We start from the raw sequence: 24724 nt of genomic DNA on the forward strand, positions 1-24724 counted from the left end.
AAACAAATACTCAATTTTGTCCTTTAGTGGTTTCTCATAGCTTGTATTAATATAAATTAAGAAACAGTTTAGTACCAACATGGTGTGATATATATCTGATTTGTGCCTTGTAATTAGCTCCTGTCTTACCTAATATTATTTTAATGTTATTATGATAACCCACCATTGTTAAGGACCAAATCTATTAGGCTCTAAGGGTGATCATACTTTTAGTCACCTATTTTAATTTTCAGATGGATGAGGACATCTCCAAATAGCCCCAAAATAAACTTATATTTTTGCTTCATTTACTCTTCTTATTTACACATAAATTAAATGATTTCTTTCCCTAATCTGCTGAAATTTTAAAATTTGCTACTTTTAAACCAATGCCAAATTCAGACTTGGGCTTTAGCCAAGGAAAGAAGCTAGACAAGTCAGGAAAAGAATTAGATCTGGATCAACAACCTTCTCAGAAAGGCAAATTTTGTCTTAGGTCCTCCATTCCCTGGGACATTTTACTTGATTTTAATGTTGGGTTTTCTTAATTCCCCGTCTGATGCTGTCATCACTGGCATGCTTTCTATTTCTCCTCTTATAAAACTGAAGATTTACACATACCATATGTCCTTTTACATCATAGATGTTCAAATATTTTTGTATTAAATTTTTGAGCATTGAAGACATTAAAAGCCTTTAACTTCTACAATTTTTACTTCAGAGTATTTCTAATCCATCTTCCTTTGTGGCATTTTTTATTGTATGATTACAAGCATTTTCTTCTCCAGCTTTCTTCCTTTTAATACCAGCTTAGGGCACAGAGTCACATGATGTAGATTGTTTGAAAGTAGGTCTTGTATTTCCAACCCTGTATAGAGTACTTGCTAAAAGTGCCAATGTGATTAAACATTAAAAATGGTGGAATAAATGCAAGCAACCAAAGAATACCTGAAAGTCATGCTCTAAAGAAGAGATGCTTGCAATCTTATTTCTACTGAGCAAGACTCAATATTGGTCAAAGTAGGCAAGGGTATGAATATTCATAAAATCTGATCTGTTTATGAATATCTCAGTTTGCAACAATGACTATTCTTTGAATTACTATTTTCCTGCTAAATTTTAAGCTCTGTAGTATTCGTGGCCCTTAGGATAATACCTAATGTATAATTGATGGTTTATAAACTTTTTTGATGAATAAAAACATAAAGGACCTTTAAATAGCTTCAAATATAGATGGAACTGCAGGATTCTTATTTAATGTCCTTGAATGTGCTGCTTCCTTTGATGAGCAAGATTCACTGTCCTGTGCATTGCAGGAAATCTCTTCACTTGGCTAATTCTTATCATCTCAAACATTAATCTTTTTTTTTCACTTTAATAGCATGTATTAGTGATGCTCAAATATGACCAATCAATGGTCATATTGGTCAAATATGACGAATCAATGGTTCTTAGGCGTTTTACATTTCTTTCTTTCTTTCTTTCTTTCTTTCTTTCTTTCTTTCTTTCTTTCTTTCCTTCTTTAAATTAACATATAATGTATTATTAGCCCCAGGGATACAGGTCTGTGAATCACTGGTTTACACACTTCACAGCACTCACCATAGCACATACCCTCCCCCAATATCCATAAACCCACCACCCTCTCCCTACCCACCTCCCCCCTGTAGCTCTCAGTTTGTTTTGTGAGATTAAGAGTCTCTTATGGTTTGTCTCCCTCCCTTCCTACCCCCAAAACCCCCCATGTTGCATCTCCACTTCCTCATATCAGGGAGATCATATGATAGTTGTCTTTCTCCAATTGACTTATTTCGCTAAGCATAATACCCTCTAGTTCCATCCACGTTGTTGCAAATGGCAAGATTTAATTTCTTTTGATGGCTGCATAGTATTCCATTGTGTATGTATATGTATGTGTGTGTATATATATATATATATATATATAGTGTGTGTGTGTGTGTGTGTGTGTGTGTGTGTGTGTATACCACATCTTCTTTATCCATTCATCTGTTGATGGACATCTAGGTTCTTTCCATAGTTTGGCTATTGTGGACATTGCTGCTATAAACATTTGGGTGCACGTGCCCCTTCGGATCACTACGTTTGTATCCTTAGGGTAAATACCCAGTAGTGCAATTGCAATTTCCCCAACACCATTTGTTGAAGAGGCTGTCTTTTTTCCATTGGGCATTCTTTCCTGCTTTGTCGAAGATTAGTGGACCATAGAGTTGAGGGTCTATTTCTGGGCTCTCTGTTCTGTTTCATTGATCTATGTGTCTGTTTTTGTGCCAGGACCATACTGTCTTGATGATGACAGCTTTGTAATAGAGCTTGAAGTCCGGAATTGTGATGCCGCCACCTTTGGCTTTCTTTTTCAATATTCCTTTGGCTATTCGAGGTCTTTTCTGGTTCCATATAAATTTTAGGATTATTTGTTCCATTTCTTCGGAAAAAGTTGATGGTATTTTGATAGGGATTGCATTAAATGTGTAGATTGCTTTAGGTAGCATAGACATTTTCACAATATTTGTTCTTCCAATCCATGAGCATGGAACATTTTTCCATTTCTTTGTGTCTTCCTCAATTTCTTTCATGAGTACTTTATAGTTTTCTGAGTATAGATTCTTTGCCTCTTTGGTTAGGTTTATTCCTAGGTATCTTATAGTTTTAGGTGCAATTATAAATGGGATTGACTCCTTAATTTCTCTTTCTCCTGTCTTCTTGTTGGTGTAAAGAAATGCAACTTATTTCTGTGCATTGATTTTATATCCTGACACTTCACTGAATTCCTGTACAAGTTATTGCAGATTTGGAGTGGAGTCTTTTGGGTTTTCCACATATAGTATCATATCATCTGAAAAAAGTGATAGATATTAAACCTATAAAAATATCCAAGAGGAAAGTCTGTATAACTTAAAATCACAACAACTGAAATTAAGAACTCACTAATTAGATTGAACTACAGATTAATCAAAACTGAGAAGAGAGCTGCTAGAAGGGAAAAGAGCTCTGATAGAATAGCTCTGAATTGAAGCATGAAATGAAAGAGAATGGAAAATAGCGAAAAGAGAAGAGACATGTGAAATACATCAAAAATGTCTCATACACGTGTAATTACAGTCCAAGAAGCCGTGGTGAGAGAGAATGGTGTAGAAGTAATATCTGAAAAGTTAATGGTTGAGAATTTACTGAAAGTGATGAAAATCTTCAAGTTGTGGATTTAAGAAACTCCACGAACCTCAGAACATATATACATACAAAGAAAACCACACTGCAGCACATCATAGTAAAATTGCTAAAAAAAAAAAAAGGGGGGGGGGAGAGAGAGAGAACATTTCTTTAAGGAGCCAGAGAAAAATATTTATTATTATTCAAAGGAGCAATCATAATGAATAATTAAGCTGGTTTCTAAATAGAAACAATGAAACCCAGAAGACAATTGTTGTGCCCCACAGTTGTGTTGTGCCCCTCCCCAAATTCAGGGGTTGAAAGACCTAAACCTCTGATTATATTTGGAGATAAGGCTTTTAAGGAGATAATTAAGGTTAAATGAGGTCAGGTGAGTGGGTCCCTAATCTAGTAGGACTGGTATACTTATCAAAAGAGGAAGAGACATCAAGAGTGTATGCTCACAGAGAAAAGGGTAAGTGCAGATGCAGTGAAAAGGTGGCCATCTGCAAGCCAAGGAAAGGCATCTGAGAGATTAAACTGGCTGGCACTTTGTTCTCAGACTTCTAGCCTCCAGAATTGTGAGAAAATAAATTTCTGTTGTTTAAGCATCTAGTCTGTGCTATTTTGTTATGGCAGCCCAGGCTGACTAATACAAGTGTAATGATGTCCTCAAAGTACTGAAAGAAAGTAAGTTCCACCATGAAAGTCTATACCCAGCAAAACTTTTATCTTCAAAAATGAAAGCAAGGCACTCATATCACCCAGTTCCCCACCTGCTGTTTCTTTGTATAGCCACAAGGAAGGAGGAGGAAAACACTTGGATTCCTGAGCTAAACTTCACAAAGAGGGACACATGGGTGGCTCACTCGGTTAAGTCTGCCTTTGGCTCAGGTCATGATCCCAGGGTCCTGGGATTGTCCCACATCGGGCTCCTTGCTCAGTGGGGAGCCTGCTTCTCCCTCTGCCTGCAGCTCCTTCTGCTTGTGTGCTCTCTCTCTCTGACAAATAAATAAGATCTTCAAAAAATTAAATAAATAAATAAATAACTTCACAAAGAAAGTGGGCAACAGTAATGGTTCTGGGAGAGGAAGCCCATGGCAACCTTTTCTTTCCTTCTTTTTTTTTTTTTTTAAATCTGTATTGTCCCTTGCTCCATGAAAAAAAAAAAAAATCTCCACCCATCTGTATTGGATATCGACCTACTTGCTACATAGGAAAATTTCTATATTTTGGAGATAGTCAATAATCCTATCAAAGTTTCAAAGAAGTATTACAATACCTTAGAAAGTTCATCATTAAGAAGATTCATCTTCTATCTAAAGAAGGCTTCATGAGATTAGCAATGGATTTGGACTGAGAAGTCAAATTTGAATTGTGTGTAGATACTCACTAGCTATATGATCCATATCTTTGTTTCTCATCTGTAACTGGGAACACCAGTCTTTACTTCTCATGACATTTTGAGAATTAAATGACAATATAAGGCTTTCTAGCTAAAAGTGATGGATCTGAAAACCCTCACTAAACCTTCAGCAAAGATAATTTTTATGATACATACTAACAAATATAGGAATATAAGGAAGGTGCAGCAGCAATATAATTTTTTAGACAAGAACATAAATATATGAGTAATAAATAACAAAAACTCAAAGCAGCAATAAAATATGAGAACTATTTTAAACTCAAAAGTTTAGGAATTGATGATATAAGGCTCAATGGAAGTAGTGTGAAGAGACCTGGGTTACCTGTGCAAAATTCTTAAAGTTAAATTTTTTAGGTAGAATAAAACAGAATCTGTAACTCAGGAACATCCTTGACACCTTGCTAAAACTAAGAAGCGTAAGTGTAGTTATACATGTTAAGTACTAAAGCCCCAACCCTTTCCCCTAATCAGCTCTCAAAATTCTGATAATCATGTTTTGTAGTCAGTTCAAGTGGGTGGATTAAAAAAACAAAAGTTTATTTCTCACAGTTCTGGAGGCTGGGAAGTCCGAAATTGAGATACCAGCTGATATAGTTCCTATTGAGAGCTCTCTTTCTGGCTTACATACGGCCACTTTCTTACGTACACATATGGCTTCCCCTTGGACAGAAGAGATCTCTTTCTTCCTCTTCTTACAGGGCCACTAATCCCTTCATGCCCCATTCTCTTGACTTAATCTAGCCTGAATTACCTACTAAAGACCCCACTCCAAATACCATCACACTGGGAATTGGGGTTTCAACATAGACATTTTGGGGAGACACAAGCATTCATTCCATAGCAACATGCTTTTAACCTCCAGGAAAGAGATTGCAAGAGTGTTTCTGGAGATTCTTATAAGTCCAAGAGGAAACATCTAAATTTTAACATTAGATATTTCCAATATAAGACTCAGGTAAGTCATCTTAAGGTGAAAGTTTCAGAAGAGTTCTCATTTACTAGTACAGAGTTTCCTATCAACTTTATAGACCACCACTGTAAACTATAAGCACACAAATGAGGGCCTGAAATGTAAAACATGAAAGATAGAGAAAAAACTAATAAATGTAATAACTTGAACAGACATGTACCAGGTGAAAAAATTCTTCAGATACACCATGAATATTGTCACTGACATAAAAAAAGATTGCATGCATGAAAAAAGTATAATAAGAAAGAGAGGTTAGAGAACCAAAAATATCTTTTTGAAAATAAAAACACGATATAAGAAATGAAAACTTGGCAGAAGATTAGAAGATAGTGTTAGAAGATAGTGTTAAAAGAAATTTCCCAGAAACTGGAGCAAAAATACAAAGTGATGTGAAACATGAGAGAAAATGTAGAGAAGAGACTTATTCCAGGAGGTCCAACCCTTGATAAATAACAGGAGATCCAAAAAGAGAGAACATTCAACAACAAATAGATTGAAAAAATTGATCAGAGAAATCATTCCAAAAAATTCCCCAAACTAAAGGATACCAGTTTCTATAACAAGAGAGCCCATTGAATGTTAGGAAAACAAATGATAATAAACCCATCTTTCTGGAATGTCTTTGAAAAATGTCATAAAACTGAGGACAAAGGTAAGAGCCAAAAGGTCCTCCAGAAAGAAAAAGAGAACATGCAATGAATGAGTTATCTAAAAGGCATTGGATTCCCAAAGTTAACCTCAGAATCCAGAAGATAATAGAACAGTATGTTCAACATTCTTAGAAAAAGTTATTTCCAACCTAGAATTCTGTAAACATACAAACTATTAATAAATTTAAAAATATAAAACATGCCAAGTCTTAATTTATCTCCCTTGCAAACTTGCTCAGTAAGTACTGGAGGAACTACTCCATAAAAATGAAGAGGTCAACCATGAAAAAGGAATTCATGAAATCTAGCAAAGAGAGAGACAAAGGAATATTTACAGTGATGGGAGGAGAGATTTGGGATGACAACTTATACAGATTTAGAGAATAAATATGCCAAGATGAGAGAAAACATCATGTACCATGTCTCAGAGAAAAAAAAATTCTTTCTGATTGTCTCTGTGCTCAAACATATTTGAAAGGAGATATATACTTCAGGAAGAGAGTTTTGGAGTAACCTATAGATAAGTGTATAGAATACTAATGCATGAAAGTATAGTAGATGTAGCCTTTTAATAGGGAATTTGGAAATGATAGTACACATAGAAAACTAATTAAATGTAAAAAAAATGAGATAACTAAATGTGAGAAAACAAAAAAAAATTGTACAAGATGTAAGATGTTATCTGTAACTGCTGTGCTACTTTTTTCTATGAGCAGCTGTTTGAGTTCAAGTGAACACTTAAATTCGTGAAACACAATAGGCTTCACGCAACACTAAATTTACCTAGCTTTAAGGAAGGACAAAGGAGAGGAAACCACAAAGCATGGTTAATATAAAGAGGACATTGTGACACCTTGGCAGAGCATCTAGTGTCCTACTCCTTCACTTAGGAAACACGTAGGCATGAATGATGAGGCTGTAAGTCTGTGGACGCTTCAGTTAAGGGAAGCCATCAACTCTAGGGATCCTAACAGCTTTTATAATCAGTCTTCTCAACTAATAACCTAGTCCACTTAGGGGTATATAACCAACTCCCAATTCTCTGGTTCAGTTGCATCTCATTCATACTACTTGCTTTTGCTCAATAAACAATATCAAATGTGAGGTAAAAGTCCTTGGTCTGATACGGCTGCATTCCCATTGATCTTTCATGTTGCATAGCTTAAATTCTAATAATTTCTTGACATGAGGTTCAAATCCTCATACCTACCTGTGTCTAGAGGAAAACCATAGTACAAGCTATTAACTCTTCTTTTCCAATACCATATATGGCTGAGCTGTAAATGTGTTTACAAGTTCTAAAAAGATGAACACTGAATCATGGTCTAAACAAAAATTATGAGATTTTTAGGAAATGGTAAGCAAAGGTATATATGTGTATAGTAGAGATGTTGTAAAAGTGCTTAATCTTCCTCTTTCCTACTGTGAAGTCAATAGGTAATGTGAAAACACAAAAATAAGGACATCAAAATTCATGCAAACCTGTAGTGAAAGAAATGACAAAGATGGTTGCATAGGATTGTCTCTAAGAGTGTAAATTGGGGATGGAGAGGAGCAGAACTGGGGATAACCATTTTCCATTCTTAAAAATATGTCATATATAACCTTGATGCTTTTTCCTAATGATTAAGTGAGATATTTTTTAAAATCATACATTAAAGGGTCTGGTTTTTAATGAAAAGCTAATAAATGAAAACATATTAAAGTAAAACAAGAATTTTTAAACAAGCAAAGCAGAATTATTCACTGATACACCAAGCCCAAATAAATACTAAAGGATATTCTTCAAGCAACAGGAAAAGGATTCCAGCTGAAATCTTGGAGATATAAGAAATAATGAAGAGTGAGGTAGGATGAATATGTAGGTAAATCTAAAGGAACATTGACTTAGACCAGGAGATCTAACAATGATAGTAATTTCTGGTTAGTTTGGAATATTTATAGATGGGTTACAAATAATATTTATGCTTTGTTTTTCATGACTCTGTATCAAATCATTTGCCTAGTGTTGTTTGTTTGTTTTATGAGTCTTTAACTCATCTGTTTCTTTTTGCTTTCTCCATCCCAGCAGAAACACATACTCTAGCTTGGAATTAGGTAGAACTAAGTTTGGATCCTGTCCAAACCTATGTAATTTTGGTGAAGATATTTAACTTACTATACTAAATTTTCTCATTCATTAATTGGAGCAAATAATATATACCACATAAGTCATTAGATACATTGAATAAAAATGCTTGGAAGATACAAGAATATCCTAGCTTTTAGAATGTGTGGACTAAGACTTAATTCCTTATATTCCCTATTTAATCTACCAATATATATTTACTGAATATCCACCATGAGGTTGGCATTGTACAAAGAGATGAAGATACAGTAGTGCATGAAATAAACACAGACAATGGGTAATAGAGTTCACTATCTGGCAGAGATGGGAGTAAGGTTTATTTATAAATATCCATGTACATATATAATGACAAACTGAATAAAGTTCTATGGAGGGAAAGTAAGGGGTACTCTTTATGAAACTAGCCCAATCATATAAGGGAAGAAGTGACACTGAATTTGAAGTTCAAGTAGGAGCGACTAGGCAAATGGAGTCCAAGTCGTCCAGGCCAAGGTATAGGCCTACTAAAAGATTTTTTTTTTTTTTACAAGACACATTTATTCAGCGTCATGATCAGACTATTACATTTAGCAATCAACAGCATGGGTGCAAAAAAAAAAAAATCTACATTAAAACCCTTTGTTGGAATGCTTTACACTTTCCACAGAACAGAAACTAAAATAACCTGTTATACAATTAGTCACAAATATAGTCCTCGAGTTTTTTTGCCCATACACATGAGTATTGTCTAAAACATGTCTTCTTTGTAGCAGCTAGGCTCTGCCACCACTGTGCTTGGCTGAGTTCACAAATCTGTTGTAACTTGTAGCTTCCCTGCCACTTCTCTGGCTCTTCTCTCCTGCTAAGCTTTGTTTCCTGGCAGTAATTAAAACCTTCTGCCACTGCCGTAGCTGCTGCTGCTGCTGGAACCACCATAGCCACCTTGGTTTTGTGGTTTGGCGAAGTATTGGCCTCCACCACCATAAGGGCCAGAGCTTCTGCCTCCAAAATTGCCTCCTTTCATGGGTCCAAAATTTGAGGATTGATTGTTGTAATTGCCAAAAATCATTATAGCTTCCGCCACCTCCAAAGTTGCTTCCATCATTACCAAATCCGTTATAGCCATCCCCACTGCCACCATATCCACCACCACCTCGACTGCCACCAAAGCCACCTCGACCACTGAAGTTTCCTCCGCGACCAAAGTTGTCATTCCCACCAAAACCACCTCCACGACCACCACCAAAGTTTCCAGAACCACTTCGACCTCTTTGGCTGGATGAAGCACTAGCCATCTCTTGCTTAGAGAGCGCTTTCCTTACTTCACAGTTGTGGCCATTCACAGTATGGTATTTTTGAATGACAATCTTGTCTACAGAATCATGGTCATCAAATGTTACAAAAGCAAAACCCCTCTTTTTGCCACTGCCCCGGTCAGTCATGATCTCAATCACTTCGATTTTCCCATACTGTTCGAAATAATCTCTTAGATGATGTTCTTCAGTGTCTTCTTTAATGCCACCAACAAAAATCTTTTTCACAGTTAAGTGGGCACCAGGTCTTTGAGAATCTTCTCTTGAGATAGCCCTCTTTGGTTCCACAACTCTTCCATCCACCTTGTGTGGCCTTGCATTCATGGCTGCATCCACCTCCTCCACAGTGGCATATGTGACAAACCCAAAGCCTCTGGAGCTCTTGGTGTTTGGGTCTCTCATTACCACACAGTCCGTAAGTGTTCCCCATTGCTCAAAATGGTTCCTCAGACTCTCATCGGTTGTTTCAAAGCTCAGACCTCCGATGAAGAGCCTCCGCAGCTGTTCAGGCTCTTTGGGAGACTCTGACTTAGACATGACGGCGGTGGGAGGGGAGACTTTAACGATGCTTACTTGGCGGGGTCCATGGGCAGAAAAAGGCTACTAAAAGATTTTGAAGACCAGAATAGCCTATGCCATTCAGGGAACTGAACAAAGGCTGGTATGACCAGAGAAAAAGGAATGAGATGAAGTTGGCAGGGCACAGAGCAATTTCAGTCTGTCCCATCTGGTCCATGTTGAGGATTTGTCTTTCTATATTCCAAGAACAACAGTCAATGTAAGCAAAAGATGGAATGGTCAGATGTGTTCTTTAAGTAGTGGTTGTGAACCACGTGTTGTGAAGAACAGAAAGGAAATAAAGTGAACATGGTAAGACCAGTTAAAAGGTCACTGCAGTAGTCCAGCGTGGAGACGGTAGCTTAGACTGGAGTAAATACAGTGGACATGGTAGGGTAGGGAGAAAAGGCAAAGAAATAGTGGCCACAAGGTATGGGTATGTTTAACTTCTTATCTATTGAATGGGAAGAATAACACCTATCTCATAGAGTAGTTGTGAGGAGTGAAATCACTGCTTAGCACAGTCCTCAGTATGCGGCAGGTCATTATTTTTATTTCAATTAGCAATTTCAAACTTCAACAATCTTTCTCTCTCTCTCTCTCTCTCTCTCTCAATAAGTGGTTTCCCACATCTTTTCCAAGGCTAAAATTTTCGCCCCTGCTTTGGATATTATTCTGCCTGATCCCATGATACTGTTTAGTAATATCCCGTCTTTTGTTTCTTAGATTTCTGTCTACTACTGTATCTACCAACTTCTTTAAAATCAACATATGAATAAGTTGCATGTCTGCCACTGAAAATGTGATTCTACCCTTTTCAAGCTACTACCCCACCCACCTCTCTTTTTTACTTAGCAGCCTCCATAGACAGTCTAGTCAGGGACTTTATTCCCCACCTTCTAGTCATTCTGCATTTTTCATTTATTCAATAAACATCTTTGAGCTTCTATTTTCTTTCATTGTACCTGAGACTGGAGGCACAAGTAAAAATCAGTTCCTGCTTTGGAAGGTCAGTCTAGTGAGAGACGCAAGCATAGTGAATAAACTGAAATGTATCATCTCATATACCAATGATACTTTTATAAATTTATGCAGACTATACATCTTCATCATTCCCCCTCAAACTACATTCCATACAGTAATCAATGTTTACCTCTCAATTACTAACCTCAGGACCTCTTTTCTGCCCTCACTTTACTTGCCCTTTCTTCCAGAATTTCTCTCCCTGGAGCTTCTCTTTTCCCCTCTCATCTTCATCCCCACTCTCTCCTGGATCTCCTGTTTATTCTGCCACTCCTTTTTAGCTGTCTTCTTAAGTATCAGTTCCTTAAGTATCAGTATCTCATGAAATTTTGTCTCTGACCCTACTGTATATTCAAGCCACATATGTATTTACTTCTATAGCCTATGTTTACTTTGTCAGATATTACACTTCCATAAATATGCAAAAGCAAACATCATCAAAGTATAAATCAGACCTATTCCAGTGGCATAATGAAATGAACAAGATATAATGAATAACAACGGAGGACACTGGGAGATGGAGAGGAGAAGTGAGATGGGGGAAATCGGAGGGGGAGACAAACCCTGAGAGACTGTGGACTCTGAGAAACAAACTGAGGGTTTTGGAGGGGAGAGGGGTGAGGGGTTGGTTGAGCCTGGTGGTGGGTATTATAGAGGGCATGTATCGCATGGAGCACTGGGTGAGGTGCATAAACAATGAATTTTTAGGAACACACACACAAAAAATAAAGTTAAAAAAAGATATAACACCTAATCCTCTCATGTACATTATAATGTTTAGAGGCAGTAACAACTAAATGTCTATCTCCATCCTTCCCCCTGTTGAATTTCAAACCCAGCAGGTCTAATATGATGTGTGTGTATTCATTCCACTCTACCTAGAATTACTCAACTTGGAAAAATCAGAATCATTTTTAAATCTGTTATCCTTCTTATTTGTTGAATATGAACAACCACCCCACATCAGCTACTGTCTTCAGTGTCTCTTGCCTTGAAATATTGTGATAGCCCGCTTTTTAATATCCACACAATCTGTCAGTATTGTAAATGCTGTCATCGCTTTGTATTGCAATGTCTTTCTAAATTACAATTCTGCTTAAAAAAAAAAAAACACCAAAAACTACAATTCTGCTATAGCATGCCTCTGTTTAAAATCTTACAATGCCTTTCTGTTTCCTCTAGAACAAATTCCAAAATCTGAAGCATACAATGCCCTTTATATACAGTTCCCAGCCTACCTCGCCAGCACTACCTTGTATCATCTCCACACTCCCTAAAATATTCTCTAACCATATTGAACTGTTTCTGTACTGTATCTATACTATATAACTTAGATGTTTTTTTTAATCACCTTTGTAGCTTCAGACTTCTTATCCTTCATGACTCAGATAAATGTCATTTCATCCGCACATCATTCCTAATGCCACCTTCTGTAGGCCTTTGCCTATGTTTCTTTAATACTGTCCTATAACTATATGTTTTTATCTATTTCCTCCCCTGACTATAAATCTTTCCAAGGTCATGGATCCAGTCTTAGTCATATTTCTGTTTCCTCCCATCCCCAAAATGTAGCAGCAGTATTAGATTCAAATATACCAGGCACTCAGTAAGTATTTGTTGAATTAATAAACAGTTCTGACTTTAAAAAAATATCTTTGGATTCTCAGAAACACTCTTCCTGCCAATTGCTATTACTCAAAGTCATATATTGGCCTGTTCCCAACTTAAACTTACAACTCATTCAGTGTTCACATTCAAGCTTTAGGTCCCACTGCCTCAGCCACCCTTCGGGTCTATTTAGCAAACTTTGGAATTCATTTAATCATTTCCTACTTAAGCTTCACCAGCTGTGAGGCTTTGGATCTTGAAAAATTTCATCATTATAAACAGTATCCCTTCATTTTTAAAGTTCATAGTTTTTTTTTTTAACATTTTCTGGAAGGATAGAGATGAGTAATATATTAAAGTCAAGGTATGTTTTTTATGTTTCTAGAAAACTAAATAATTCTATTTTCCATCAAGATTTTATAGTAGTTTAATAGAACTGTGAGTTCCCATGAGTTTTCCCCACAGCTTCACTACCTTCTGCAAGATTTTTACAAATCATTATTTTAATTATAAAATGATACTCAACTTAATGGTTAAGAGAGTAGGGCCAGATTATCTAGGTTTAAACCCCAACTCCACCCCTTGCCAGAGGTATGACTTTGTCATCCAGTTAACCTTTCTATGTCTCTTTCCTTTATGAAATTGGCATAATGATTTAAATAATGCCTATCTCTGAGAGGTGAGCAAATTGATCAGTATATGTAAAATGCTGGAAATAGCACCTAATGTATAGTAAGCTCAATACATTTTAACTGCTGTTATTATCAGGAACGGTAGCCATTTACAATGAAATTTGTACAAGTTAGAATTTGATTATAGTAACTGGATACATTTTGAAACATTATACTTTAAAATATGGGGTATGTGTATAGGGGAAATGTATTATCCTGCTTAGCTGATCACTTTTAGGTGGAAAGGGATTTTCCAGGTGAAGGTAAATGCATATACTTGAGTGAATAGACAAGGTACAGATTCTGGTCAATGATTTATTTTACTCTAAGTTTTAGCTGGACAGATTTGATAGGCAGCTTTAATCCAGATTTTTCAAGTGATGTCAATCAATCAATCAGTCACACTTCTGGCATTAACCTCCCACCCCCAGTGTATATGCTATCTCTTGTCATTTCTTTTCTTCACTCTGTATAAGGTCTTGAACTTAGGTAGCCTATTGAAGCATGAATTAAAGAAGAAACTGATATTTTTAAACATTCCAGTAATAAATCTAATTATAAAAATTAACTTAGTTTTTATCCCCCACTCGGAGATAAAATATTTTGATTCAGGTATTGATATATGCTTTATAAAGATAAAATTTATTTTGCAATTTTATTCAAGAAGAATAGAAGAAACAAACACAGAATTGCTGAACTGAAACAATGAATTGATTTTCTGTAATTGTTGTGATCCTAAGATTTATAATTTTTCACAAATTTGAGGTGTTATCAATATTATATAGAAATAAATTATCCCTCATAGTTTTCTAAACTATATGCTGTAATTCTTTGTATCAGTGACCTTAAGTTCTATATGAGATTTTCCTATTTAAGGAGAAAAGATCATATCAAGTACTATTTACAAATTAATTAGATGAATTACTATGGTAAATAACATTTACACTTAATTTTAAGAAATTAAAACTTATTTACTGTAGAGCCGACATTTTATCACCATCCAAATGCTAAACTCAAAGTTTTTATCAAGCTCAAAGTTGCAGATCTCTCAAAATTGCCACTTATGAATGAGATGCTTATGTTTAAATGGAATTATTTGTGTTTGTGCTGGTGTGTAACTTGAAGCTTTCCAATTTCATGTTGTACTTGTTTCCATTCTCATATATTTGTACATGTTCATATATACAGACTTCCATCTGATAAAATGAGTTCTTATTTTTAGCATGCAATGTTAAATTGGAATTTATACATTTTTCCTTAAATTGTTTGTCTTAACAGATACTATATCCCTTAAATTTAACTATGTGTTTTTTCTTTGATATTTCTATCAATTTTAGGAGAGTAAATGTTTAAATATATTACTGAGTAAGCTTTTCTATTGCTATGTGCATGTGTTAATAATTTATACATTTGAACATTTTAATGCTTAAAATATTTTAATTTTAACTTGAATGGTCATAAATGCCATTGCATTTGGAAACTTGGGTCCTAAGAGAGTTGCATGTGTTCTCCCAAAAAAAAAAAAAATCTATAAAAATCTGACCCTTTCGCACTGTTTCTTCAAAGAAGAAAAAATGTTCCTCTTTAAAAAATACTAATAGTCATCTCTAAAAATGTCATCCAGTCACCTCTGAGTTTAAAATATTTTCCTGTGAGAAGTATGTAAAACACCTGAATTATTTTCCTCCAACTCATCTCACCCATAATAATAAGAAAATGTAGAAGTAGGAACAATGACAGGGGTTGGTATATAAGAAGGAGAATAGACCCTTTTTATATCTTTTTATTTGACTATTAACTAAATTTGTGTGTGCCAAGATTTAGGTTAGTTGAAACCCCCTACAAACGGGCTTATGGAAACAGTAACTGATCCTTCTAACATTATGTTTTTTAATACACCACGAGAATGCATTTCCCGAAAAGTCTAAGATCCCTATCTTGGGATGTGATGAAATGCTTTTAAAAATTCTACAGTAGAGGAGAAACATCTTTCTTAAAATTTTAAATCATGTATTTAATGTGAGTTCTCACAATAGAGCCCAGTGCACTGAAGTATTTTCTCATTTTTTAAGGGAATTAATGGCTCTCCACCAGCCCTTTAACATGTAAAATGAGTAAGTTACTTGTGTCCAGTACATCCAAAAAAGAGCCAGGATAAAATAAACATAAGGGGTTGGATATCTTGGAAAAAATCTGTCATGGGTTTGGGTTAATCATCTCCAGAAGAAATTCAACTTGATGCCTGAAATGTAAGACTTCTTGGAGAAAGCAGAAAGGCCTGAGGCAGTGTTGATCTGAAGGAGTGCTCTCCATGGGTCAGAGCTGCTCTGCTGGCAGAGTGCAAACCCAGTTCACAACCGAGGCCTCTGAAAAGTTGTAAAAGACTGCAGGGGCCTTCCAGTGCACGCACTCCAGCTTTGGTTACATAGTTTTAATAGCCCGGTTTCTTATTATAAAATAAAACTTAAAAATAAAATCTGTGCCTAATTTTCCAACTTTCTGTCAGTGATAGGATTGCTTCCTTTAACATTTGTGGAAGAAAACATCGACTTCTCTAGTTTTAGTGATCATATATAAAAGTTATGTAAATATGGAATACCTTTATCTGGTGCAATTTTCATAATGTCCTATTCTTAGGCTTCTGAACGTTAGAGAGTGAGTTTTTCAAGCAATACTTTGGCTTCATTCTCTTCTACCAATTTTCATCCATTTTAAAAATATATGTTTTTTCCAACCACAAGCTTCTCTTTGCCTAAAATCCCTAATACTAAAGGCTTTGGAAACTGTGCAAAATGATAATTTTGATTTCCAGTAATGATCATCGACTCTAGGGAAACTGATCTAATGCTAAATGACTCAAATCCAATATTTACTCTTTTTGTATCAACCTCTTCCTATTTTGTCTATTTCCATCATCAGAGGTAGATTGCATTCATTTGAAATAATATCAGGTGAATATAAGGTGACAGAAAGTCTGTCATGGGCTTGGGTTAAACATTATTACATAGGAGTAATTACACAATTTTATCCTGTATGATAGTAAAATGTGCCGCAAACTTGGATGGCAAGTTTTAAGTGTGCTTTAGAAGAAAAATATAGAGGAGCAACTTTTATGTTCCTTTTGCTTTTGCCCCCCCCCCCCCCATTTTATAGCACCCTACTGCCAAGGGAGTTATATTAGCCCTGGACTCAGATTAGTTGTTAAATAAAATATCTGTGCATATCCTAAAGACTATTCCTTTTTTGTAGATGTATAAGACTGTTCATGTACACTCTTATGCTTTTATACTCTCTCTGTTTATACTCTGCAGATTTTTTTCCTTAAAATTGCTGTAATCATATAGGCATAAGCTGACTAATTCCAGTAAAGAAACTTCAACCTTTAAACAACATAGGAGTCAATCATTTCAATGAATAGGGTCCTAAGTGCTGAAGCATTTCAAATCCTTTTTCATTTGACCACTCAGTGACCTGATAACTATTTCCTGTCCCTAAATAAGGTTGTGACCCAGGTCTTAGAGTGCGAAACTCAGATAATTTTAGAAACAAGTCAAATGCCATAGAATTAAAGGAATAGAAGACAGTTTAACTAAAATTCTTCCTTTGAAAGTGGAGTTACGTATCTTGAATATGAAAGAATCAAAATGAAATATATTACCTTCTATTTGTTCATCATATTTAAAACTACCAAAACCATTGATTTTATTGCCTGTTAGGATGGAAAATTATGAACTGTCACTTCAAGATTATAGTATAATTTCACTTTCTATTCCTTTAAATTGTTCAGATTATAAAATAAGTAGTTAAGTAAATAAAATGCAAATAATATTATTTCAATACCTCACCAGAATAGTTTGAGAAGGGTGACATTAAAAATTAACTCCAGTTAGATGTATATGTGTGGAGTATGTATGTGTGTGTGCGTGTGTGTGTGTGCATGTGTGTATATGAATGTAATCTTCTGTTTTTATTAGGATTTAAAGCTACAGAAAGGAGAAAATCATAAAAGAATAACAACAACAAAAACTAAGTACATTTCAGAAAGTATGGCAGGAATGTTTCTATTCACCTATCTGAGCTGCTAAAATGCCTTTGGCAATGGATTAGGGGAAGGAAGACTCTTACAAGTGCATTTTGCTGATCTGAAAATGTAATTGACTATAGTTTGTTTTGATAATTTTTTTTTTGCTTTTCCATAAGTTGGATGTAAAATATAATGTTATGAAACATTAATTATTTTAATGAGGTCAAGAAGTGTTTCCTTAAAATAACAGTTTTAATGTTTAACATACATTTGATACTTTTCCCCTTGTACAGTTAATAAACTTATGAATTAAAAATATATTAGAACTAAACTTAAAAATATGATTTTTAAAAAGTAAATATTGAGAAAAGTCTCTGAAACTGACAGTCTGAGCTATTTAAACTGAGATTTACACTTCTCACAGGGATCATACAATTTATCAGACAATATAAATTTTAAGTTTTGATCTCACACATTCTGAAGAATCATTATAAATTAGCCAACTAAATGCTATAGGGTTTATTAAACAGAAAATTATTATCTCAGATCTTGTTTTAGAATGTGATGTGTCACATTATCCTTAAGGAGCACACTTTTGTATTGTTAATATACTAATCATACAGCCATGGAAAAACCGAGTTTCGCTTATTCAGTTGAATGTTGAACTATTGCCAGTTTTAATCTTTCAGTTTTATAATTTGTTTTATTGTATGTTTTATTGGGAACCATGTCAAGGAATTGTGTGTATGTGTATGTGTAGGAATTGTGTGGATGTTGTGTGTGTGTGTGTGTGTGTATATAATTTGAGTATTAAATATAAGAATTTTTAAGAGTGAAATATAAATTAACATAAAATAAAACCAATCATCAAGCCCTTGATTTTCTTATTTCTTGGAATTTATGCGAACAAAAGAAATCCCAAGAATGTATGATTTTTCAAGCATGATTTGTGGGAAATATGTAAAGAAGTAAAACTTACAGTAAAAATATTCTCTTAATGATTTTTATTTAAATTAAGCAATAACTAAAATGGTAGCATGACTAAAGATGTTTTAAACATTATTAAATTAGAAACATTGACTAAAATTAAAAATCAAGTAAATTTGCAATTATGATTTGATTTTACTTAGGATGTAGTAGTAATAATTCATAAATTCTAAATTGTTGGAAAATATGAACTAATATTGGACACCATGTATCTCATATAAACCTGAATGCAACTCTATCCTATATATATTTTATTTATCATATTTGATTTAAATGCATGTTTTAGCTACTTATTTACAACTATACCTTTTGTTATTTATTAATTACTATTTGTAAATTTTGCATCTCTTATCCAAAATTACTATTCTGAAATTACTTGCTTTTGTGTAAGGTACATGCAATGATAGATAAATGGTAATTAGCTGACAAAATTTGAAATTATTTAATTTGAATGTGAGGTTATTTTCCTTGTTATCTAAATGCAATGGACTTTATACATTAACAGTATGAAATTTAAATATATTATTATAGTCAAAATTTGAAAATTGCATTTGAGAACAAATAACAAAATGAATTAAATGACAAATGCATGCATTTAAATGAAGGTTCGTTGTTGTTCAGTAAGGTCGGAAAACAAAAAAATATTAAGGATTTACTCGATCTAAAGAAAATTATAGTTGTAAATTTAAAAACTGTAAGGGATTAAGCCTAGAAAGTACGCTATAAGTACCAGGAAAAAGAACTCAGATTTAACCTAGAGATGACCTGGACTTGTTTGTTCAGATGACAATTCTAAAAGTGTGCAGGGAATATTCCTGTTTAATACAATTATTTGCCGCAAGCCTTGACCTCAGTGACTGTCAAGGAGCAGATCTGAATTGGCCCATTCTCTGATATGGTGACATTGCTTCTGTTGCCTCGATTGTGACCTCTGATTGCATGGTACTCTTGAGAGTTCTATGTAACAAGCGTAACTCCTGGTTCTTAGCCAGGAAGGTTGATCTGCCTGCATGTCAGCCCTTTATTCTGAGTTACATATGCTGTATATCCACCCATGATATATAACTACTATTTTGTGTATATATACCTGAGTATTTTAATTGGGGTGTTTCACAACTAGTGAAATATGCAAAATGAAAAACATTTTTTCAAATAAGAAGTCCATATGATGTATTAGTTTTTTAGAACAAATGCTCATTTATTTTCAAGCAGGTTTATTGTTCTAGTTTTATGTCTATACCTTTGCCCAGCTCAGAGAAGTACAAACTGCTTCTCATCCCCTATCTCCCTCCTCTAACCATATGTAGGGTAGAGAAAATTGATGTAGCGAAGAAGCATGGTATAGTGTGGTGAGAATAAGGATTAGAAAAGACAGACCACTGACTTTAAGTTATAGTTTCACTGTTGTCACCCTGGGTAAACTACTTAATTCTCTGAACCTCCTTTTTATCACTTTGAAAATGGGGAGCATCCCTCAAGAGTTTTATAAGGATTAAATGAAAATTAATGTAATGTGAAGGGCATGTCATAATCTCAGCACATATTATCATTGCTATTATGGTGATATATTTTTTATATGCCCCCCAAAGGAGAGAGAAACATGGTTATCCCTACATATAATGGACACAGGGTAGTTTCAGAATTCTTGTAATAACAGCAAGGGATAAAGGTTGTTCCATGCACAGCAGCCCAAATAGAATAATTTCCATAGCTTTCTTCACAGTTTAAATGAAAGCTAGGATCAGAATCATTCGGAATCATTTGTTTGTCAGTCATGTGTTTAGACGTGGTTTGGTTATTTGAAGTCAAATTATAAATGGGCAGTGTAGTTGGAAATTTAATTTAAACATTTTCATGCTGAGACTAGTGCTTTGTCCACCAGATCAATGGTTTTCAAACTTTATATTTTAGCAGAAAACCTCTTTCTTCAAATGAAATATTACTCCAAATTCAATATAGTGTGTAAAACAGCTAAAAGTACATCTGCTCCGGTTTAGGAAGTGGGTCTGATCTCTTGGCTACTTCCCATAGCAGCCACTGAGATGCATTTGAAAAGCCTAAAATGCTTTTCAAATCACACTATAAAGAAATGTACCTGATTAGCTTTTACCAAAGATTAATTCCCTTCCCGCTGAACCTAAGACTGACTGACTTGTTCTCAGTGGGAGTATATATTTAATAACTGTACTTAAAATGTCTTTATACTGTATGCTGAAGCTCAAGACTGTTGGTTTGCTACTAGATCCTCAGCTCTTAGAATAATGCCCAGCAATAGTAGACAATAAAAGCATTAAGCAATTCACATAAAATGTACAAGTTTATATTACAGTAGTAATCAAAAATCATGTAACATAATTCTTGTTCTGGGTAGGACAATTTAATAATCCAATATTGACTGTTATGGAAAATTATATTTCATGTTATAGAATAGAGTGTGCTTACAAAAATATTAATAATTTATTCAGCATTTCATTGATTCCAACATATCATTTTTTTTTTGCATTTTAAAGTCTCTGAACTTAGAATGCATCTCATAATAAATGGAAGTTTAAAAGTTGCTGTCAGCCAGGTGTCGGCTGACATGTGATATGAATATCTTTAATTGTCATTTTCCAGCAAGATCAAGATCAAAGCATCATACGTATGATGAAATAATATACTGCTCTAAAATTTGGAGAGCATTTTAATAGCTGACATAAAATAAGACTGGCATATGCAAGTATGAAGCAGTTGTTAAAATACTGAAATACATTCTTAACCAATTGGTAAATAGCTTCTTCCTTGAGCCTCTTCTCACAACTGCCACCCCACCCCACTGCTACTTTCGCTTCTTCCCTGGAAATCCTCTCCCAAGCTCATGATATTTAATAAATATAGGATTAATGGCCTGTGTAGTAGGGACTCTCCAGTACTCTGCTCCAGTTCAAAGCTAGTCTCCTTTCTAATTATCAGTGCCCATAGCATAAAGCTTAAAAATTGTTACTATCATACCAACTATACATCATTTTTAAAAATATGTTTCAACCCTGAGAACAAGACAAAGGAATTGTTGTGATCCCCCAATTTTATATATGGAGAAATGAGACTCAGCATAGCAAACCTTATTTGGAGCTGATGCCTTAAGAAATAGAGACAGAACAAGGTGGCTAATCTCCAAACCAAGCAAGCACAGGCTCAAAATTTGTGAGATTGAAAGATCAAATTAAAATAGGCAAAATCTCAGTAAATGACAGACAACTAATTCAAAGGCATTCCCTCACCACAGAATGCTGGTGTATGCTTCCTGTTAGTGAAGTAGCTCATACTCAAGAATAGTTAGCTTGGGTCCTACATATGAAGCTAAGATAAAGCAAATGGCTAGATTCCATAGTAGTGAGGAGACACACTGAATATCAGCACTCTCCTGATGGTTCTGACATTTGCTCTCTAAAAGGAATGATCCTTTCAAGAAGTGACTTTATAGGCTGTACCTCAGCATCTTTCACTGCTGACAGAGATGTTGTCTGTATTCATGCCATAATAGGAGCACTGAGAAAAATGTAGAAGAGAATAGAGACAGTTGAAGTAAAGGTGGGGAGAAAATAGAAGATGAGTAAAGACAAAGTAGGATGTAATTGAAGAATGAAGAAAAATACCGAAAAGCAAAATGACACAATTATATGGTTTATGATTTCAAGTTATGGAGAAGTGTAAATGTATGTCTTTCCAATACTATGTAGCCTGAGAAAGGCAGCATGAAATGTAGAAGCAAAATCTGTATTTTTACATGTATCCATCAGTATGGTATCCTACAGGATAGTTTCAAGGCTCTAAAAGTTCTCTGGGCTCCACCTGTTTATCCCTCCATCTTAACTTCAGGCAACTACTGATCTTTTTACTTTATAGTTTTGACTGTTCCAGAATGTCACATAGTTGGAAACAAACAGAATACATGCCATTCACCTACTAAAGGACATCTTGGTTGCTTCCAAGTTTTGGCAATTATCGGTAAAACTGCTGTAAACAACCATGTGCAGGTTTTTGTGTAGACATAAGCTTTCAACTTCTGGAATAAATGCCAGAGAGAGTGATTGCTGAATCATATGGTAGGAGCCTCTTTAGTTTTGTAAGAAAAAGACAGTTTTGCCAAACTGTCTTCCAAAGTGTCTGCCATTTTACATTCTTGTCAAGCAACGAATAAGACTTCTTTTGTTCCACATTCTTACCAGCATTTGATGTTGTTAATGTTCTGAATTTTTAATAGGATTTTTCACATTTTTAATTCTAATTGGAATATAGTGATATCTCAATGTTATAAATTCATACCCATTTTTAAAATCAGGTTGTTTTCTTGTTGAGTTTTAGGAGTTTTTTTTAAATTTCAGGTAAAAGTCCTTTATTAGACGTGTCTTTTGCAAATATCTTCTCCAAGTCTGTGGCTTGTCTTCTTATGCTTTCGACAGTGTCTTTCACAAAGCAGAAATTCTTAATTATTTATTTTCTGCATTATTTTGTATGTGAACGGTCATCACCCAAACCAAACCCAAGATCACCTAGACTTTTTAGTCTGTCACTCCCTAGAATTTTTTAAATTTTGTGTTTTGCATTTAGGTCTATGATCCATTTTGAGTTAATTTTTATGAAGGTGTAAGGTCTGTGTTAAGATTCTCTGTCTCTGTCTCTCCCCCCGCCCATTCATGTGGATGTCCAGTTGTTCTAACCCAAATAGTTAAAAAGACTTATTTTTTTTTCCTCCATTGCATTGCCTTTTTCCATTGGCTGTATTGTGTGGGGTCTGTTTGGAGGCTGTCTATTCCGTTCCATTGATCTGTTTTTCTATTCTTTTACCAATACCACACTATCTTGGTTATTGTAGCTTTATAGTAAGTCTTGAAGTTAGGGTAGCATCAGTTCTCCAAAAGGTATTTGAAATAAAGCGTAAGCTGGCAAAAAAGGTAGAAAATTCCTCAGAAGTGAAAAATGACAAAGGATGAATAAGTCTAGGTATCTAATGTACAGCATGATAACTATAGTTAATAATGCTGAATTGAATACTGAAAATTTGCTGAGAGAGTAGATTTCAGGTGCTTTCATCACACACACAAAAAATGATAACTGTGTGAGGATATGATACATTAATTGTCTCTAGTAGTCATTTCACTTCATATATGTATATCAAATCAGCAGGTTGTATACCTTAATTATGTATAAATAATTATTATTAAAGTAAAATTTAAAAATGTTAAAAGTTATAAAAAATTATAAAAAGAAAGAAAACACAAATATATAGATGTAGCAAGTAATTGCTTCAGAGTTATCTTTCCAGGGTGCGGGATATGTATCCTCCAGAAACTGGCAGAAGCAGTCAGAAATCTTTCTGAGTTGGATAGTTTAAACTCACACCTCTAAAACTTTTCATTAATATAGATTTAAAGAACATAAACTAAAACAATAACAAAATTACTCAACACCTTGGAATACAAGTTACTAGAGTGAAAATGAACAAAAAAAGAAAACAACAAAATTAGTCCATTGAACCAGGCAGGTAGTAGATTTTTCAGATATAGAAATAAATAAAAATAGCCATCTTTAATTTGATGAAATACATACAATAATTGGTCTTTCTATGACTAAAAATGGATTTGAAAGCATAATGAATCAACAAAAGATTGGTAAAATTAGGAGGCTTTGAAAAACCCGAGTAGGAATTCTAGATGAAATATGATAAAATCATAAAAATTAACTAAAATTGAAGTAAATTTAATGGGTGGATAGAACATAAAATTAGATGAACTGAGGAAAAAATTGTTGAACATGGCGTACTGTTGTTATGCACTATCTATATGATTAGCTATTAAATTCTAAAGACAAGGGGTGCCTGGGTGGCTCATTTGGTTAAGCAGCTGCCGTTAGGTTCAGGTCATGATTCCAGAGTCCTGGGATTCAGCCCTGTGTCAGGCTCCCTGATCTGAGGGAAGTCTTCTCCCTCTGCCCCACCCCCACTCATGTGTGCTCCCTATCTTTCAAATAAATAAAATCTTTAAAATTTTTCAAAGATAGCTCACTCAATTTTCTTGTTTGTTTTTAGAGATGGAGAGAGAAAGTGAAAGAGAGAGAAAGTGGGGGTTGGAGAAGAGAGACAGTGAGAGAATCTTAAGCAGACTCACACTAATGGCGAGCTGGACTGGGGGCTCAATCTCAGGATTCTGAGTTCATGACCTGAGCTGAAAGCTTAACTGACTGCGCCATCCAGGCACTCCT

At 34.7% G+C, this 24724-nt stretch overlaps 1 protein-coding gene and 1 pseudogene across 4 annotated transcripts in view; one reads left to right on the forward strand and one right to left on the reverse strand.

The window, feature by feature from the left end:
* The window catches only part of LRRIQ1 (leucine rich repeats and IQ motif containing 1), a 219676-nt gene that overhangs the window by 120803 nt on the left and 74149 nt on the right, over positions 1–24724 (forward strand). The window lies entirely within an intron of this gene.
* LOC125107816 (heterogeneous nuclear ribonucleoprotein A1-like) lies at positions 9187–10150 on the reverse strand (annotated as a pseudogene).

The sequence above is a fragment of the Lutra lutra genome, chromosome 8, assembly GCF_902655055.1.
Source record: "Lutra lutra chromosome 8, mLutLut1.2, whole genome shotgun sequence".
In the NCBI taxonomy this organism is placed as follows: domain Eukaryota; kingdom Metazoa; phylum Chordata; class Mammalia; order Carnivora; family Mustelidae; genus Lutra; species Lutra lutra.